Raw genomic sequence first — 22,153 nt, forward strand, 5'->3', positions numbered from 1 at the left:
ATCTTAATTGCAGTGATGGTTTCACAAATGCATTCATATCTTGAAACTTACACTGTTAACTTCAATGTTATGCAATTTATTTTAAATCAATTACATCTTAATAAATCTGTTCAAAATGTATAGTATTCACTAAATATGTGTGTTAAAGAAGTTTGGTTTTTTTCTTACTTTTTACAGCCACACCTGTGGCATAAAGAAATTCCCAGGCTAGGGGTTGAATCGGAGCTGCAGCTTACAGCCTATGCCATAGCCACGGCAACACCGGATCTGAGCCACATCTGTGACCTATGCCACAGCATGCAGCAATGGTGGATCCTTAACCCACTGAGCGAGATCAGGGATCAAATGCACATCCTCATAGATACTATGTCAGGTTAATTGTAATTGGCTAAGCCACAACAGGAACTCCTTAAAGAAAATTCAGAGAATTACATTCAAACGAAGAAGTATTTAAAATTTAAAATCTAATCATATATTTCAAGAAATTGGAAAAAACAATAATTTTAAACCAAAAAACCCCCACGAATTAAAAAAATTTACATTAAGACCAATAAATGAGCATTTTAAATTGCAAAAGTCACTTTTTGATGTTGCTGTTGTTTTACTTTTTTTGGAATAGCACAAAAAATGATAAACTCTTGACAACATTTATCCCTCCTCCACCTGTCAAAAAAGCTAAATATTATCATACCTAAGAATTTAGAGAAGATTATGACACAGATCTTTAAGACAACATAATAGCATAAGTGAAGTTCTGCTAATATTTTGAAATTACCTGAAATTCCAAGAAATAATAAGCTAAACAAAAAAGAAAACAAAATGTAGGAAACCTCAACAATTCCATATCTATTTAATAAATTGCATTCATAATTAAATCCTTTTATCAATGATTCATACACTGGTTACCACAGACTTGATCCTTTCCATATAATGAAAAAAACCACTAATCTTGCACAATCTTGTCTAGAGAATAGAAATAGTAAAAATACTTCTTAATTGTGTTATGAGACTACTATAAACTTTACACTAAAATGACATGGATGTTAGAAGAAAGGAAAATCAATGGTTTATGGTAGAGAACTAGAGAAACTGAATACCATCTTTTCAATGCCGAAAGAAAAATGAAACTTTCAATCCAGAATTCCATATGCAGAAAAATTAGGCTTCCATATCACATATAATTATATAGATAAGTACATTATTATCTTCTTAGGTCTTCAAATAACTGATTAGAACTTCTCTATTCCAGCCAAATACCATAGAGAAAACTGAGATTCCATCCTCACTCTCACCACAAAAGGTCCACCTTCACCAGGTTATAACTATTTAACCCAAACCACCCACTGTGTGGTGTTCAAGGCTTGAGTAGGGAGCCAGAACTTTCATACCTGCTTGGTGGCAAAAAACATGTCTGTCTTCTACCACACCACAGAGTCAATGAGAGTGTATGAGAAATACGGATTTCCCCCTCTTGTGAATTAATGAAATGCTGCACCCTTCCTTACTGGGGTGCTATCAGAGGAGGCCTAACAGAAGAGAAAGACTTTCATGACAGCCCATGCTAAAGAAGTCATTCTGCATGGCATCAGTGGAGTCCAACTGAAGAGCTATAACCTAACACACTTATTCCTCCTATGAAGAAAGAATTAGTGGAGGCCTAGTCAGGAGTAAAGTCCCAATCCCACCCAGAAGTAGCCAGGAATATCCTCTACTTTTGAGCCAACGGAGGCTAAGGGTAGAATGACCTGGCAATAGAGGAAGTGCTTTCACTTTATCCCTCATGGTGTAATATCAAAGGAAATAATAACTGCTCTTAAGTGAAGAAAAAGAAAAATTACCCAGTCAAGACAATGGAAATGAAACAAACAGAGGTAGAAAGCAAAAACAAAAAACAAAACTCAAAACAAAGACTCAGGGATCTGTTGGTCAATAATAAATGCTCTAAATGTCCTAACAACCCTGTCACTGAAATCCCATGAAGAGTGAATAAGAGTTTGGGAATGAAAGGATAAGAAATAATGCCTAAATCCTTCTCAATTTTTCAAAAGATATGAACCTATGAATCTACGGATCAAGAAGTTTAGTAAACTGCTATCAGGATACATCTGAAGAATCTAATTCACACCAAGACAAAACACAGTCAAACTTCTGAAAAATAAAGACCAAAAAAAAAAAAAATTCTGGCAAGCAGCAAGGAGAAACAACACCTTACCTATGGAGGAAAAAACATTCATATTAAGTCTAATTGAACACCAGAAATCAGGAAAACCAGGATCAAACAACACATTTTTCAGGCGCTGAAAGAAAAGAACTGTCAAGTCAGAATCCTATAACTAGCAAAATGTCCTCAGGACTGAAGTGATAAACAAGACATTCTCATATGAAAGAACATTAAAAGAAATTATGGCAGCAAAATATCCTAAAAGAGTGGCTAAAGGAAGTTTTCTAAATAGAAAGAAATGATAATAGAAATAACCTTAGAACATCAAAAAGGAAAAAAGAACAAAGTAAGCAAATACACAGATGAATACAATAAACTTTCTTCTTTTGAGTTTCCTGAATTAGGTTTTCAATTGAAGCAAAAGTTATAACACTGTCTAATATGGATCTCAAACTATATAGAGGATATTTATAAGAAAATTACATTAAAAACAAGAGATGAGTAAAATGGATAAAATAGAAGTTAAGATTTCTAGAAGTGGTAAAATGATGACAATAGATTTTCACAGTTATAGATAAGATAAATTATATAGGTAGCAGATATATAAGATATCTAGAGTAATCAGTAAAAGAGTAATGCAAACAGAGACACTCGTGTAAATTATAAATAAACCAAATTTGAATTTTAAAAATACTGTTCAAGTACCTATAAGAAGGTAGACAGACAAGCAAACAAAAATTAAGATGGGAAAACAAACAGAAAAAAAAATAATGGCACACTTAAGTTCTAAAATATAGATGATAATGGCAAATGAAAAATGGCTTATATGTATCAACTAAAAGCCAGATATTAGCCAGATTTAGATGGGATTAATATGGCCAGGATTAAGATGGCAGAACAGAAGGACTGGAGCTCAAATTCTCTCATAAATCAACAAAATTACAACCAAATGCTGAGCAACCTTCAACCAAATGGACTGGAAACTTTCTAAAAGATATCCTACTCCAGAAGACAAAGACGAGGCCACATCAAGAGGTAGGAGAGTGACTGCACGATATTAGCAACCCCATACCTACTGGGTGGGAAGCCCACAGACTAGAAAGTGTATCATAGAGACTCACTTACAGGATGAGAGTTCTGGCCCCCAAGTGAAATGCCCATGCCTGGGGATCTGGCATCGGGAAAAGGAGCCCCCAGAGCATCTGGCATTGAAGGCCAGTGGGGCTTGTGTGCAGGAGCCCCATAGAACTGGGGGAAATGGAGACCCCATTCTTGAAAGGGGCACACAGACTTTAGTGTGCACTGGGTCCCAGGCAAAGCAACAGCTCCATAGGAATCTGGGTTGGACCTGACTGCAGTTCTTGGTGGATCTCCTGGAAAACGGGGAGCGAATGTGGATTGTTGTGGGGGAAGAGCATGGGAGGCAATGCTCTCGGGAATATTCATCAGTGGTGTCTCTCTGGAGGTGGCCATTTTGGGAAAATCTGGCCCTATCCATCAGTCAGCACTGAGAAGCCCAAGGCCAAACAACAATCCAGGTGGGATCACAGCCCCACCCCTCAGTAAACAGGCTGCCTAAAGACCCACCAGGCACACAGCTGCCTCTCATCTCACCCAGAGACAAAGCCCCACCCACCAGAGGGATAGGAATCAGCCCCACCTACCAGTGGGCAGGCACCAGTCCCTCCCATCAGGAAGCCTACAGCAAGCCCCCATACCAACTTCAGCCACAAGGGGGGGCAGACACCAGAAGTCATAGAAGTTACAACTCTACAGTCTGCAAAAAGAACACCACACCAAAAACCTATAAAAATGAAAAGGCAGAGAACTGTAACTCAGATAAGGGAGAAAGACGAAACCCCAGAAAAAGAGCCTAGTGATCTGGAGATTCTCAGCTTCCACAGGAAAAAGACTTCAGACTGATGATGCTGAAGATGATACAAGACATTGGAAATAAACTGGAGGCAAAGATGGATAATTTACAGGAAACACTGAGCAAAGAAATACAAGATATAAACCTTAAGTAAGCAGAGATGCAAAATACAATAACTGAAATAAAAAATTCACTATAAGCAGCTAATAGCAGAATACAGGAGGCAGAAGAACAAATAAGCAAGGTGGAGGACAGATAAGTAGAAATTACGGATGCAGAATAGAAAGGAGAGAAAATACTGAAAACAAATGAAGAGAGTCTCAGAGAACTCTGGGACAATGTTAAACACACCAACATCCATATTATAGGGGTGCCAGAAGGAGAAGAGAGAGAGAAGGGGATAGAAAAAAATATTCCAAGAGATAATAGGCAAAAACTTCCGTAGCATGGGAAAGGAACCACTCACTCAAATCCAGGAAGCACAACAAGTACCATATAAAATAAACCCAAGGAGGAATACCCCGAGACACATATTAATCAAACTGACCAAAATTAAAGACAAAGAGAAAATCTTGAACGCAACTAGGGAAAAGGACAAATAACATACAAGAGAATCCTGATAAGGCATATTTTTCAGCAGAAACTCTGCAGGCCAGAGGGAGTGGCATGATATATCTAAAGTGATGGAAGGAAAAAACTTCCATCCAAGATTACCTTACTCAGCAAAGCTCTCATTCAGATTTGAAGGAGAAATCAAAAGCTTTACAGATAAGCAAAAGCTAAGAGAATTCAGCAACACTAAACCAGATTTACAGCAAATAGTAAAGGAGCTTCTCTAGGTAGAAAAGAAAAGGCCACAACCAGAAACAAAAATACCACAAATGACAAGGCTCACCAGTAATGGTATAAATACAGTAAAGATATGAATCCTTCACACACAATTATGCTACCAAAATCAGAAATCATGAGAAGAGGAGGGTACAAATGCAGGACAAGAGTAACAAAAACAAATTCAAAGCAATTAATAAAATGGCAATAAGAACACACATATCAATAATTACCTTATATGTTAATGGACTAAACCCCCCAACCAAAAGACATAGACTAGCTGAATGTATACAAAAACAAGACTCATATATATGCTGTCTCCAAGAGACCTACTTCACTTCTAGGGACACAAACAAATTGAAAGTGAGAGGATGGAAGAAAATATTACATGCAAACAGGAATCAAAAGAAAGCTGGAGTAACAATACTCACATCAGACAAAACAGACATTAAAATGAAGAATATTTTAGGGAGTTCCTGTCATGGCACAGTGGTTAACGAATCTGACTAGGAACCATGAGTTTGCAGGTTCGATCCCTAGCCTTGCTCAGTGGGTTGAGGATCCGGCGTTGCCGTGAGCTGTGGTGTAGGTTGCAGACGTGGTCGGGTCCCTCGTTGCTGTGGCTCTGGCATAGGCCAGTGGCTACAGCTCCAATTAGACCCCTAGCCTGGGAATCTCCATATGCTGTCGGAGTGGCCCTAGAAAAGGCAAAAAAGACAAAAAAAAAAAAAAAAGAAGAAGAAGAAGAATATTTTAAGAGACAAGGAAGGACACTACATAATGATCAAAGGATCAATCCAAGAAGAAGATATAACAATTTTAAATATCTATGCAACCAACATAGGATCATCACAATATATAAAGAGATATTAGCCAGATTTAAAAAAAAAGAACTATTTTCTGTCTACGGCAAACTCATTTTAAATACGATATGGACAGATTCAAAGTAAAGGATGGGAAAAGATACATCATGCCAACACTAATCAAAAGAAAGTGGGAAAGGCAATATGAATACCATATAAAGCAGTATTCAGAGCAAAGCAAATTATCAAAGACAGAAATGGACATCATATAATGACAAATGTTCAGTCCAACAAGAAGATACAGTAATCCTAAATGTGTATGTACTCAACAGAACTATAAAATATGAGAAACAAAACTGATAAAACTGAAAGGACAAATGAATGTATAATTATAGCTGAAAATTTCAACCCTCCTCTCTCAGTAATTGACAGAACAATTATCGAGTTTCAGCAAAGATAGAGAAGAAATCACTAGTAACCAATAGGATCTAATCAATATTTAAAGAACTGCACTTACAATAGGGGAATGCAAATTCTTTGCAAGTGTCTGTGGAACAGATACAAGACAGATCATACCCTGAAGCATAAATGAAATCTCAACAAATTTAAAATAATTGAAGTCCTAAGAATATGTTCTGTGACCACAATGGAATCAAAAAGGAAATCAATAAGAAAAACAACAGGAAAATCTTCAAAAATTTGCAAATAAAATAATACACTTTAAAAAAATACATGGGTCAAAGAGGAAATGTCAAGGAATTTTTTTTTTAAATACTAAAATAAATGAAAAAGAGAAAGCAACATATCAAAACTTAAGATAGAAGGATAGCAAATAAAAGAGGAGGAAACACTTCACAATTCATTTTATGATGACAGTATCGGCATATCAAAATCAGACACAGTAGCAAAAAACAAAAAACAAAAATCCCAGAGTAATATCCCTTGAATATGGACACAGAATCCTTAATATAAGCAAAGAGAACTCAGCAATATATAAAAAGATTTATGCACCACAAACAAGTGAGTTTAATTCCAGGCACCCAGGGCTGATTCAGTACCAATCAATGTAATTAACATACTAAAGAATGAAAATGAACATATCAATTAATGGAGGAACAACTACTAATCCAAATCAATACTCATTCTTGGAAAAACTCTGAGAGAAACAGGAATAGAAAGAAACTTCTTAAATTTGATACAGAGCATATATCAAATATCTACAATACACATTATGTATAATGGTTAAAAAAATGAACACTTTCCTGCTAAATTCAGGAATAGGGCAAATATGTCCACTTTTATGACTTTTATTCAAAATAGTGCTGGAAGCTGAGTCAGGGCAATAAGGCAAGAAAAGGAGCTAAAAGACATATACCTGAAAGGAAGAAATAAATTTATTGCTATTTGCAGATGATATTATGCTGACATAAAAAATTCCAAGGAATCTATAAAAATTTCTTCAATAAGTGATACTAGCAAGGCTACAGAATACAAGATGAACATACAAGTTCAGCTGTATTTCTATAGAGTAGCAGTGACCCTGTGAACACTGAAATAAAAAATATGGGAGTTACTGTCACAGTTCAGCAGAAATGAATCTGACTAGTATCCATGAGGATACAGGTTCGATCCCTGGCCTCGCTCAGTGGGTTAAGGATCCAGCGTTGCTCTGAGCTGTGGTGTAGGTCACAGATGTGGCTGGGGTCTGACATTGCTGTGGCTGTGGTGTAGGCCAGTGGCTACAGCTCCAATTCAGCCCCTACCCTGGGAACCTCTATATGCCACATAGCGGCCCTAAAAAGACAAAAGGCAAAAATAACAAACTAAATAAATAAAATAAAATAAAACAAAAACCCATTCCTGGTTTTTTTAAAATAAAAAAACAAAGAATAAATATGTTTTTTTTTAAATCTGACAGAGAATATCAACCTTAAATCAATAGTCAATATTATACTGAATGCTAGACATACAATAAAACAATGGATTTTCTCCATATGAGAAATAACACCGTACACCACAATTTTCTTACATAATAGAAAAACACTTCTCAAAATGTTCTAGAAGACCCTTATAAACTTTATGCCAAAATGAAGATGTTATAAGAAAGTAAAATATAAGGTTTATATCTCATATGACCAAATGCAGAAAACAATAACTTATATTTGATAAATTGAATCAAAGATGCATCACTGGGAGTTCCCGTCATGGCGCAGTGGTTAACGAATCTGACTAGGAACCATGAGGTTGCAGGTTCGATCCCTGGCCTTGCTCAGTGGGTTAAGGATCCAGCGTTGCCGTGAGCTGTGGTGTAGGTTGCAGACGCGGCTCGGATCCCGCATTGCTGTGGCTCTGGTGTAGGCCGGTGGCTTCAGCTCTGATTCGACCCCTAGCCTGGGAACCTCCCATATGCCGCGGGAGCGGCCCAAGAAATAGCAAAAAGACAAAAAAAAAAAAAAAAAAAAAAAAAAAAAAAGATGCATCATTAAAAAACACAATGTAAAAACTGATGTTAACCCGAGATTTCTTGTTGGTTTAGCATTTTGAAAACAAACCGCTTGAAAGAAAAAAAGGGAGGAAAATCATATACTACTGAAATAGAAACCATTAGACAAAATTTATCACCCACTTAAATCTAAGCAAAAACCAAAAAACTCCAAAACCCCCAAACTGAGACCAATGTAGCAAACATTATACTGAGTAATGAAATACCAAGAAACTCCCTCCTGAGATCAGAAAAAATACACAAATGCCTCCTGTCGCTAGTTCTAAATGTTTTATTGAACGTTTTATGGCAGTCCTTGCCAGGGCAGTGCAGGAAGAGAAGAAACGCAACTGTCATTGTTCAGAGATTGTGTTTATGTTTCTGGACTACCTAAAAGCAGTCTATAGGTAATATATTAGAATAATAAAAGATTTAGCAAGATTGATGAATATCACACAGTGGAAAAAAACATTTTTTGAGAAAAACAATTCTTAATTTTTACATAAGCCATTAAAAATGGCACAAAAACCCCACAGGAAAATATTGTATTTTTAAGGCTTTTCCTATGTACTTATCAGATAAGCTTTGAAAGTCACTATAATCCTGATCATCATTATCAGTGTCCTTGATATCATGGTAAAAAAGTGACTGAATATAATATCAACTTTAAATACACTTGACATTTAATTCTGGTGAAACATATGACATCTTGTTTCTACTTATTTGATTTATCGTTTACTAATTACATACATACTGTGTGTTCAGTGAAAAATCCTGAAAAATACACTCATATTCCCTCTCAGAAGTAAACATAATTAAAAATGAAGTGTACATATTAACAGATATACACAGAAATATGCATTTACATAAAGAATATACTTATACATTTTGTACACATCTGGAAGTAATTTATAATTTTCTTGTTTTAGCAATTTATTTTGAAAATTTTTTTCCATATGTATACATAGCTCAACCTGATTGGTTACAAAAGGTGCATAATATTCTTGATATGGACAAAGCATAATTTATTCAGAAATAGTAGTTTTGCCGTTTTTGTACATGTATTTCAATGCACATGTATGAGTAACTGTGTCAGATGCAGGACTAAAAGGCAAATTACTACGTAAAAGTATAGGTAACTTTAAAACTAATAAAAAATGCCAAATTACTATCAAAAATCGTATGTAATTTTACACCTCCTCGATAAGCTGATATAAGACAAAAAGGGGCCTGGTTATATATTTAACTTGCACAAAGTATTAAGCATATTTAACAGAGTAACAGCCAATTTATACTTTGTATATATACTTAGATGCAACTGCTAAATCCATTTGCTAACCTATCCTAATTATTTAAAATAACAAAATTATTATATATTAAGCTGACAGGTGTTCTTATGCACATCTCATTATTCTCTTTATATTCTATACACTGTACTGATTTGTTCTGATATTTACTGTATTTATGTAAATACTAACATAGATTATGTTTTGCTAAAGCACAATGGTATTAAATGTTATAGCTATAGATATATTTTGCAATAGGCAAAACAAATGTCTCTTCATTATTATTTATCAAGAGATTTTGACTGTTTTCATTCAATTTCTTATCCAAGTAACAAGTAATACCAGATTAGCAATAATAACAACCCATTTTGATATTTTTTGCTTGGGAATATACTTTAATTTGTGCAAATATATACAGATAGCTTTACAAATTAAATATAAAATGAAATTTTGATTTGGAGCTTTTGTTACTTGATATAAACAGCTATATATTTTTTGCTTTTGCTTTGCTTTATTGCTGTCAGTCAAATAAATTATCATTTTATTTACACAAATGGAATAATTTGGATTGACATAAAAAGCCACTGAAGTTTTTGACATAAAAGCTATTGTTGAATGTTTACTCTTACTAGTAAGCATTACATGTACATCTACATCAAATAAAAATAATATTAATAAAGTGAACAAGTGTATGTAAATTTCAAAACTTCTAAGAAGTAAATATACACTACTAATCCATGAACAATGATTTAAATTATGGCTATCTCCTCAACAGGATTCATGGAAAACTAGAAAAATGCAGCAGCCTCTTTCCAATGATGAAAGAAAAGATACAATTTTAAACACAGAACCATGAAAGCAGTCTCTAACTCACATCTTTTTGGCTCAGGGGCTTAAGTATATAACATTTGACCAAAAAGTATCATAGCAACCAGGGGAGGAGGCCTAAAAAGACAGGTTAAAAGATAAAAAAGATAGGGAAAAATGTGAGCAAAGATATCAGAAGATTCACACTTCAGTAGAAACAGAATTTATATGATTAGACCAGCCTTGTCACCAAACAAAAGAAACAACAAGCCAGGTGGAGGAATCAGTCTCCAGATTTCCTACATTATATTATTTAACATATCTAGTTTTTAATGACTACAAAAACTAGTAGACAAGCAAAGAAAATTTGTTGTTTCAAATTCTGCACTAATAGAAATTCTAAAGGAAGTTTTTCAGCATGAAAGGAGTGACATTAGACAGCAGTCAAAATCTATACAGAAGAATCAAAGATTTTCAGTAAAAATAATTACGTAGGCAATGAAAAAAAAGGATAATTAAATAATGATGTTCCTTTCTTATCATAACTGATTTAAAAGACAAATGTACAAAATAATATCTATAAAATTCTATTTTGGTTATGTAACACATACAAATGTAATATATTTGACAATAAGAACACAAAAGAGGGAGTTGCAAATGAATCTATATTAAAGAAATAAAACCAAATGGTAACACAAATTCGCAGGAAGAAATGAAAAGATTCAGAAATAGTACAAAGGAAGATTAATATAAAATGAAATCTATAAATATAATTTACTCTCCTTCCCTCTAGCTTTTTCAACAGATATAAGATTATACAAAAAATTATTACATTATACAACAAAGTATTGTTGGATGTGTAACATATATAAACATAGCATGTCTAATAAGAATAGCACAAAACTGAGGATGTTATAAGAATAAATGTTCTATACTATACTGGAATTAACTTTGTATAAATAGGAAATAGATTCTAATAAGTTAAGATTTATATTGTAAACCACAGAGAAACTACTAAAATATGGTTTAATCATATCACAAAATATGGTTAAAATGAAAATGTTACACAAAAAGTTCTAATTAATAAAAGTAAATTAGTGAGAAATAGGGAAAAACAGTCATGAGCCATGTAGTAAAAAAAAAAAAAGGAGACATAAATACAAACATACCAAGAATAATATTAAATGTGAATGGATTAAGTGATCTAAACAAAGGAAAATATAGTCAGGTTAAAAAAGAAAATAAGATACAACTATATACTGTCTACCTAAGACATACGTTAAAGTCACAAATATGCTGAAAGTAAAAGAATAAAAAAAAAAATACCATGCAAAGACCAGCCATAAGACAACTGGAGTGGCTATATTAATATCAGATAAAATAAGACAAAACTTTTACTAGATATTTTATAATGATAACAGAGTCAATTACCAAGATATAAAAGTATAAACAGATATACCCTTAACTACCAAGTCTCAAAATACTTCAAGCAAAAAGTGACAAAACTGAGAAGAAAAACAGACACTTCAACAATAATAGTAGGAGATTTCAATACTTCACTTTGAATAATGAACAGAAAAATTGGGCAAAAAAATCAACCGGTATATACAAGATATGAACAACACTACAAACAGCTAGACCTAGAAGACATCTATACATGTCTGCAGAACATACATTCTTGGCATGTACACATGCAACATTTCCAGTGCAGACTATATACAAGGTCAAAAAGCAAACCTCAGTAGTTTTAAAAGGACTGAAACAAAACAAAGCATATTCTCTGACATAATGGACTGAAATTAAATGGCTATGTTTATTAGCTTAATTTTGATGATGGTTCACAGGTATATGCATATTTTCAAACCTATCAAATTATACATATTAAATATGTGCAGTTTTTGTATATCAACTACACTTAAATAAAGCTATTAGAAAAAAAACATAGAAGTCTGCAATTTTTTTTTTTTTTTTTTTTTTTTTTTTGTCTTTTGTCCTTTTAGGGCCGTGCCCACGGCATTATGGAGGTTCCCAGGCTAGGGGTCTAATCAGAGCTGTAGCCGCTGGCCTATGCCAGAGACACAGAAACGTGGGATCCAAGCCCCGGCTGCGACCTACACCACAGCTCATGGCAACACCGGATCCTCAACCCACTGAGCAAGGCCAGGGGTCGAACCCGCAACCTCACGGTTCCTAGTCGGATTTATTAACTACTGAGCCATGACGGGAACTTCGAAATCTGCAAATTTTAAAAATAAAAAATTAAACCACTGGCACCACTTAAATAATACATCAAAGAAGAACTCAAATGGTATATCAAAAAATTAAAAAGACAACCGATTTTTAAGCAAAAATGTTAAATAGCATTTTGTAAATAAAATATATAACTTGCAAAATTCACTGCAATGTAAACTCAAGATTTGTATATTTAACTGAATATAAAATTTACCTGTTAAGAAAATTAAGTGAAAAATGAATAATCATCAATATCAAGTTTTTAATAAAATTTTAAAATAAAATATGGCAAAAAGACCACAAAGAAAAGAGGGAATAAGTGGAATTTTCCTGTTGTAAGACTGCATGTACATAAATTGGTACCTTCTTAACTATAAATAGACCAAGATAAGTAAAAGCTTCATATATCAAACTCTAGAGTGACCAGTAAACATAACACAAAGAGGTATAGGTAACATATGACTTACTACTGTAGCTTTAAAAAGTATACAAAACATAACATAATCCACATTTACTTATTTTCCTCTAGACTATACTTATTTTCCACTAGACTATACCTAGCAAAATCATATAACTCCATCACATAATTCAGATCTGGCACTTACTGGGAACTAGAAAAACATTTAGGCAATCAATGAAAAAATTTAACTGAAGTACATTAAGCAAGTGAAGATAGAAAAGATCTCTGGAAGATTATTTGCCTTAAAAGGTGTTTTTTCTTTTTATCAATATAAAGATTGAATTAATAACATACAGGAGGAAAAACAACTATAAAAACTTATTCCCAAAAAGAGTGTACATATGTAGCTGTCTGCTTTCAGTAATGACTAATCAGCTTCACTGCTTAGAACAACCAGGAAAACTGGAAGATTACCTAAAGATATTATTTGAAAGCACTACAAAGACAAGGAGGCAAGCATTTGAAAAGACAAGATCTCAGAAGAGAAATCCAAGTTGTGAGACCCAAATTTGGCACCTCTTTTCCTCTCAAGGTATACTTATTCAAAGTGGGTGATTAGAAGCCAAGATGCTAAGCAGGGGGGTTTAATTTACAAAAGCAAGCATCTGAGTAGGGCTTTCAGCAATCTCACCAGCTCAGGTGGCAGACTGGAGCTGAAGTGCACCAAGGAGAAAGGCTCTGGATGACAATCCAGGGGTCCATCTGGCATGCCTGAGAGGCTATGTTTGATATCTACATGAACTAGAAACAGAAAGCCCTCACGAAATGTGAGTTCCAGCTTGCAAAGAATTAATTCCCTGATTACCCTAAGATGAACTGCCCTCAGGCTAGCTGCCTCTCAGAAACAAGAACAAGTACTCTCTAGAGGAAGAAAATAAAATCATTAGAGCCTGTAATTACTCCAATGGTATTTCATACAGAAAGTCTATCATGTCATAACCAATAACCATACATGCAAAAGGACAAATGGGAAGGAGAGGACTAGGATCCAGTCTTGGATCTATTTTCTCCATTTATAGGGAATATCTAGCAAAGAAAGAATGATACCTTTTTGCATACCCATACAATTTCTAGCTAGAGAAAGAAACCACCACACCGATTAAAACCACACACCATCACAACACTTAAATCAACTATAATCTAATAAAAATAAATAAATAAATAATTTTAAAAATAAGATCAGCGACCATAAGAAGGGCTGGAAAGAATGGAAAGCAACTATGATGTTCAGGCTGTGGTTAGGATGTAAACTTGTACAGTCATGTTGCAAAACATTTTCACATTTTCTAAAACAACTTTAAAATATACCTCTCGTATGATCCATTCCATTTCTTAAAGCTTATCCAATAAAGATGAAATCATACATCCATACGAAGAGGCAAACAAGAATGTCCATAGCATGGGAAAGTGGAGAGTGCTTGGGCAGAATTAAGAAGGGGAAATCCAAATGCACACAAGGAAATCTAGGGACAGGGAGGAACATGTTCATTATCTCTTAGAGTCAGATTAAACCACTCAAACCACCAATCCCTTATATCAACAAGAACCTAGTTCTAGAACAATGACTGCCCTGAATACATTTTGACTTTGTTCATCTTCAACCCACACCCTATACTGGAACATTCTCACCCTCTCCTCCCATGTAGCCTGATGCTAACCCTGACACTGGCTACTTAAGCCACAAGCCCCTATAAAACCTACCACCCCCCTAATGCCAGGGAGCCTGAACCCTTCCTCAGTGCTCCTGGCCATCTTCTGATCAATACACCTACTTGAAGCCTCAATGCTCCAGACTCTCTACCTCTATTTACCTCTGCTCCAAAAACCACACAGCCCTTTCCCACTCTAATATTATCTTCATTACGATGACGCTTTCACAAACACATACAGATATCAAAATGTATACTGTTGACTTTTAAATTGTACAATTTTCATTTCGAATCAATTAAACCTCAAGCTGTTAAATACTGTGTGGGATGCATCAATATACGTGTCTAAAGGAATATTTAGACCATTAATGCAAAAGATGAAATTCTAAAAATTTAAGATTTGAAAATACTCTTCACAAAATTAGAAAGTAAAGCAGGAGTTCCTGTCATGGCTCAGCAGAAACAAATCCAACTAGGAACCATGAGCTTGCAGGTTCGATCCTTGGCCTCACTCAGTGGATTAAGGATCCGGCACTGCCATGAGCTGTGGTATAGGTTGCACATGAGGCTGAGATCTGGAATTGCTGTGGTTGGGGCATAGGCCAGAAGCTGTAGTTCCGATTAGACCCATAGCCTGGAAACCTCCATATGCTGTGAGTGTGGCCCTGAAAACCAAAAAAAAAAAAAGAAAAAGAAAAAAGAAAGTAAAGCAGAAATTTAAACTAAATTTTTAATTTTATTTTACTTCTAAAATTTTATTTATTTATTTATTTTTATTTTTCTTTTTTTGTCTTTTTTAGGGCCGTACCCATGGTATATGGAGTTTCTCAGGCTAGGGGTCGAACTGGAGTTACAGCTGCTGGCCTATGCCACAGACACAGCAATGCCAGATCTGAGCCACCTCAGCTCACGGCAATGCCAGATCTTTAACCCAGTGAACAAGGCCAGGGATCGAACCCACAACCTCATGGCTCCTAGTCAGATTCGTTTCCACTGAGCCACAACAAGAACTCCTAAACTAAATTTTTTAACATGAAAAGTTAACATCAGGTGTGAAAAATTTCATGAATGACAAATTCAAGATCAAGGGAATGAAAGAGAAGACATACATTATCAATAACAGGATTCTAAAGAGGATCACTATTAGAATCTTGGAGACACACATGTTATAAGGAAATATATGTCAAATTCGATATTCATAAAATAATCAATTTTTTTTTTTTTTGGTCTTTTTGTCTTTTCTATACCTGCTCCCACGGCATATGGAGGTTTCCAGGCTAGGGGTCTAATTGGAGCTGTAGCCACTGGCCTACACCAGAGCCACAGAAACTCGGGATCTGAGCCGCATCTGCGACCTACACCACAGCTCACAACAATGCCGGCAGATCCTTAACCCACTGAGCAAGGCCAGGGATCGAACCCACAACCTCATGGTTCCTAGTCGGATTCATTAACCACTGCGCCACAACAGGAACTCCTAAAATAATCAAACTTTTAAAAACACAAAGTAGTTAAGATAGGAATTCTCAAGGATTCTATATTCCAGAAAATGCATCTGTACAGAACAACCTTCTTACAAATAAATTCCATGTCCTGATGCCTAAATTCATAATATTTCCCACATAACTGAGAAATAAATAACACCTAATGCCAGTCCTGAACAACCTCTACCACAAGAGAAAAACAGTAAAAACTCTCACCAAAATGTTTTATGAGGAGTTCCCGTCGTGGTGCAGTGGTTAACGAATCCGACTAGGAACCATGAGGTTGCGGGTTCGGTCCCTGCCCTTGCTCAGTGGGTTAAGGATCCGGCATTGCCGTGAGCTGTGGTGTAGGTCGCAGATGCGGCTCGGATCCCGCGTTGCTGTGGCTCTGGCGTGGGCCAGAGGCTACAGCTCCGATTCGACCCCTAGCCTGGGAACCTCCATTTGCCGTGGGAGCGGCCCTAGAAATGGCAAAAAGACAAAAAAAAAAAAAATGTTTTATGAGACTCCTATAAACTTGACACCAAACCGATAATATCATTATACAAAAAGAAAACCAAAGGTTTTGTTTGTTTGTTTTTTGGCCTCATGACATACACCAAAAAAATAAATTAAATGAAAACCTTACGTTTAACAAACAGAATCCAAAGATAATTCAACTATTTAACACACCAGGAACAAACTGGGCTTAATACAAGAATGAATTCTTGTTGGTTTAACATTTTCAAATCAAACAATTTTGACCAACAAAGAAACAAAATCATGTCACTATGACAGCAGATACAGAAAAACTATTTTATATAATTAACCATGTACTTACGATTTTTAAAAAACAACTTACAAACTTCAACATACATAATCAATAGCACAATACTGAAAAACATCTTGAGATCAAATAGAGGCAAGGATGTCTATTATCACCACTTCTATTCAACATTTTAGGGGAAATTCAAGGCAATAATGCAGAAGAAGAAAAAAGCATAGAGATTGGAAACAAGATGAAATGAACCTGCCTTTATTCACAGATTACATAATTATGTTTCCAAACTATCTAAAAGCAACCTGTAGGTAATGCATTAGAATAAACAAGTAAATTTTTCAAGATTGATGGGTACCATACAAGTAACCATAAACACAGGTTTTCCTGAGAGTAGTGATTCTTCGTTAACTTTTCATAAACATCACAAGAAATGGCACAAAACCCCCACAAAACTAGGATATATTTTTAAGACCTTTTTCTATATACTTTTCATATAATTCTTGAATCATTATAACTGAATATTGTTATCATATTTTCTGATACCTTATATCCAAGATAAAAGATAACTTTATAATATGCATGAAATTTAATCCAAGGAGAATCATAAAAACCACTATTTGTGACAACTTTACTTATGGCCCCTAGTTTAATCATCCCAGTGACTATTTAAGGATTAGCTTCTTTAAAGTGCATCATAATTAAATTAATTTTCTCCACAAAATTTTTTGTTTTATTTCTCTCTTTTCTAACATGTTTTCAGCATGACTTAGCTATTCTGTACTACCATACAAGAAAAAAAGATTAGATGTTCAAAAAACAATCACTAGTGATACGCCATCATGACTAAAATTTTTTTACTACTTGTAAATTCAGCGTATGCTGAGTGTAAAATTTTCAAAAACTGCAGATGCATGTTTCCCCTCAGAATTAATCATGATTATCAATAAAGTGTATATAAAACCATATTCACATAACTATGCATCTACATAAGGAATATATTTATATATACATGCACACATGTGATATTATAATATGCTCTCTTTTTTAATAACAAAATGTCATGGAGATATGATTTATAAGTGAGATGTATAAGTGAGATATGATTATAAGTGAGATGTATCCTGTAAGCGGATACATAATATCCACAAAATGAACACAGTATATTTTATTTAAAAATAACTTCTTTGACAATTTTGTAACTACATGTTTCAATTGTGAGTAGTTGTGTTGAATACAGTCTTAAGACAAATTAGTTTTTTAAAAAGTATATAAAAAAGAAGTTTCTAAAACTGCCAAATTAATTTCCAAAAGCTCAGTAACATTTAATAATTCCTCAATAATCTGTTATCAAGATAAAGTGTCTTGTTATTTACTTAATTTGCACTAATTTTTAGGCATTTCAAAATCTTTATTGACAATTTAGCATTATTATTGTATAAAATATTTGCTGTTATCTTACTATTACATTTCTTAGTTTATCATTTTATACTTATTTTAAATATTAAAATTATGTATGAATATATTCTTGTTATTTTCCCTTACGTTCTATATATTGCCTATTACTGAAACGATTTCTATATATGTACTATATTCACATAAACATTTTCAGACATAAAATATGATTTGCCAAAGCAAGTATTTCTCTGTAGGTAAAACAAGTGTCACTTCATTATTTTTTAAAAAGTATTTTAATTTGTGCTCACATATTTTCCCATGCATGTCAATACTAGCAACTGTTTTTGTGGAATAGGCTTAAATTATTCTATTTTGTATATAATTCACAGATATGTACTCAATAAGAAATAAAAATTAAGTATCTTTCTCTTTGGGGAGACTTTCTTTTACATTTGCTATATTTTGTTGCTATTGGCAATCAAAAACGTTATACATTTATTTAGATAAATGGAATAATTTGGATTGATAATATAGGTATTGATATTTTTGAAATAATTATTAAACTATATATTATGCATCCCTATGAAATAAAGAATATCAGTGAAGTGAACAAGTATAATCAATTAAAAACATCTAAGAAATAAAAATACATTACCTATCCTGGAACAACGACTTAAAAGATGGCTGCTACCTTCTCAGCGGAATCCATGGGGGACCAGAGAAAAATGGAGACTCTTTCCAAAACTGAAAGAAAAAATAAGACTGTCACCCTAGAATTCTATATCCATCAAGATTAGCCTTCCAAACTGAGAGTTAAATAACACACAGCCACATAAATAAACCTGAGACAATTTACTGCTTGACAAACTAATTCACGTTGCGACTAGCACGAGGTAGAAAGAAAATGTCCACAAGGGAGATAAAGCCTGGGAGGGAGAGCCAAGATGGCGCCCTCTACTGGTGGCAGTTTGTAATGCCCATTGGTTGGAACTCCAGCCTAGTAATTTATGCGGCAACAGAACTGCTGCATTTTATTGGTTACAAGAGAGTCACTAAGGTTGGCCCGGAATCTTGCAAGGGGCCATAAACTCCATCTCTTGAAGCAAGGGAGTGTCAAAAATTATGTGACGGGGGCATGTTTTTAAACTGCCACAGATAAAAATCCAAGAAAAGAAATGAATAACAAAAATTATTCAAGAAATACAAAAGTAGACACAAGAAGAACAGAAAAATAAAGAGAGATAGGGAAAACAGAAAATGTCACAAGAGTGACAACTATAAATCAATATATATACATCAATTTTTAAATCTGAACGTTACAATTACAATGTAAAGTTTTCCAGACTAGAAACAAAAAAAGTCCCAATTATATGCTGTTTATAGGAAAGGCAATGTAAACTGAAAGATACTGTAAGACTGAAAATAACAGTATAGAAAAATGATATACCATGCAAAATTGATAACAATAAAACTGGGATGGGCAAATTAATGCCAAGAAACTAAGTATCCAGGAAAGGAGGATGACTAGCGATAAAGGGGGACATTTCATTATGATTAAAGGATTCATTCATCAAGAAACACATTATTTCTATAAGAAATGTCATCATTATAGAGTCTAGAGATAAAATATTTGATTTTAAGTTATACAAAATGTACAACTCTAAGTAAAACCAACTCAACAAAAATAAAACTTAGGAAATCTGCATAGTGCTGTGTTTATTAAATAAATTGCTCCTGTAGTGAAAAAAAAAAATCTTCTATAAGTGAGTCCCATTCTCTGGTGATTGACTTGGTGAATTTTCTCCTACAGTTGAGAAAGAAATGACACCAATCTTACACAAGATGTTACAGAGACTTGAAACAGTAGTCACCCCTTCTAATGTTTTAAGAGTGCCTGAAAACTTTACAATAAGCCGATAAGGATATCACATGAAAAGAAAAACCAAAGGGTTATATCTCTCATGATCACATGCCAAAAAAAAAAAAAAATCAGTATGTTTAACAAAATGAATCCAAAGTTAGATCAAGTCTGGTACAAAACAAATTGGGCTTTACCCAAGAATAAATTCTTGTTGATTTAGCACTTTGAAATCAAATCACTTCAATAAAACAAAGGAACAAAATAGTGTGATTATTATAATAGATGCGAAAAAACCCTGTAACTTATCACCCACTTGATTGTAAAAAATTCATAAAACTGCAGCTAAATATAATAATAAGTGCTGAAATATTTAAATCTTCTCCTGAGATCAGAAATGAGAAAAGGATTACTATCACCATTTCAATTCAATATTTATATAGGGCAATAATACACAAAAAAGAAAAGAGATAAAGATGGGAAACGAAGCCATGAAACTGTTATTACTCACATATTGGGTGAATATATTTCTATACTAACATCAATCTATATATTATATATTGGAATTAATAAGTGAACTTGGCAAGATTGATGGATATATATGATTAATTTTAAAAATTGTCATTCCAAATGCCAACAACCAAAAATTCAAAGGTTAATTATAAAAAATACCATTCATAACTTCAAGGATTACCAAACTTCTTGATAAAATTTTAATGAATCTGTGCAAGCTCTTTACACAGCAAACTATGGAAAACTATTGACAAGAGCTAATGAAGATAAGAACAATTGGAATGGTGTCCAAATTTATTAAATGGAAGATTCAATATTTTTCAAGTGATCAATTCTTCCCACTCTTAAGCACATGTAATGCCATTCAATGTGAACCCAAGTCACATCCTAGCATGTTCAGTAATCCAGCATGTTCTGTAAAGGCATAAGTAAAAAATGGGGCTAATGGGGAGAATTAATAGGAAGGCAGGGTCCAGTTAAATAGAACAAAGGAAAAACCTACTGGTCAATGATAAGGTCAGTTCTGAAAACTGGTTTCCTGCCACTAAAGTTCAGATAGAAGCTGTACGATACCTTGGTGAAGATATTCTACTGAGAAATTAAAGATAGGTGGATGGCTTGTGACAGCTATACTTTTTAGGTTAGTAGCTGAGTTCATATGATTCCATGGTTTAATAGTATTTGGGTATCTGATAACCTAACTATCGAATTTTCTATAGTGTAGTATTCCAGAATGAATTTTTTAAACCCTAGTGGCATTTTACATTTTTATTATTACTTTAAAACGGCATGTTTATATCAAAGGTGAAATATTTAATTTGCTGAACATTTAAATGTTAGCACTGTGGAATATTGTGGGTGATCATGTTTGTTCATGTTCATTTCTGTGAGTACATAAATCTCACAGAATTTAAGCATTTAAGAAGTTTTGCTTCTCATATCTAGGAAAAATACACAGAGGTCAGAGAAATAAAGCGATTTTCTCAAATTCATGGAGAGAGAATGCCACAGCTGAATCTAGGATTCACCCTCCCACAACCCAATCCTTAACATTACATAATGCTATTCTTCCAAGGTGAATTTCCATAGAAGTGACCACTGACAACTGTATCTCCCTTTAAATAGGGGGCAGGGACATTCAAACCCATCAGAATAATTTCCTCAAATGTGAATATATACTACAACTGGGCTCTATTTTGGTCCAAGTCACAATGAATTATTTTTTTCAATTTCTATGATATGTACTCAGAATCAAACTAAACATTGTGCTTCAAGAAATTATTTCTGGGAGCTGCTTTTTCTTATACACTATGTTCTTCCCTTTCAAAATATGTTGAATTGCCTAGATTTTGATGATATCTAAGTAGTTTTCTGTACTTGGCCATGGTCCTATCACAGTTAAACATAAATGCATTTTTCTGAGAATAACAATCCTTCATAAGGATTTTATACACATAGAAAGAAATGACACAAAACTCTACAGGAAAAAACTTTAAGGCTTTTTTCTATATATTTATTTAAGAGACATTACAACCTTGACCATTATTGTCATTTTTCCTGAT

General features: G+C 34.0%; 1 long non-coding RNA gene across 1 annotated transcript in view; it reads right to left on the bottom strand.

The window, feature by feature from the left end:
- Positions 1-17,546: 17,546 nt before the first annotated feature.
- The window catches only part of LOC146394520 (uncharacterized), a 319,831-nt gene continuing 315,224 nt past the window's right edge, over positions 17,547-22,153 (bottom strand). Inside the window, exon 5 of the long non-coding RNA XR_014835589.1 lies at positions 17,547-18,964. This is a non-coding gene — a long non-coding RNA (uncharacterized LOC146394520). The remainder of the gene's footprint in view (positions 18,965-22,153) is intronic.

This window comes from Sus scrofa, chromosome X (genome assembly GCF_054392235.1).
Source record: "Sus scrofa isolate SSC_HxYL_T2T_F1_AM1 chromosome X, Sscrofa_HxYL_maternal_Yorkshire_Landrace_v2.0, whole genome shotgun sequence".
NCBI classification, from domain to species: domain Eukaryota; kingdom Metazoa; phylum Chordata; class Mammalia; order Artiodactyla; family Suidae; genus Sus; species Sus scrofa.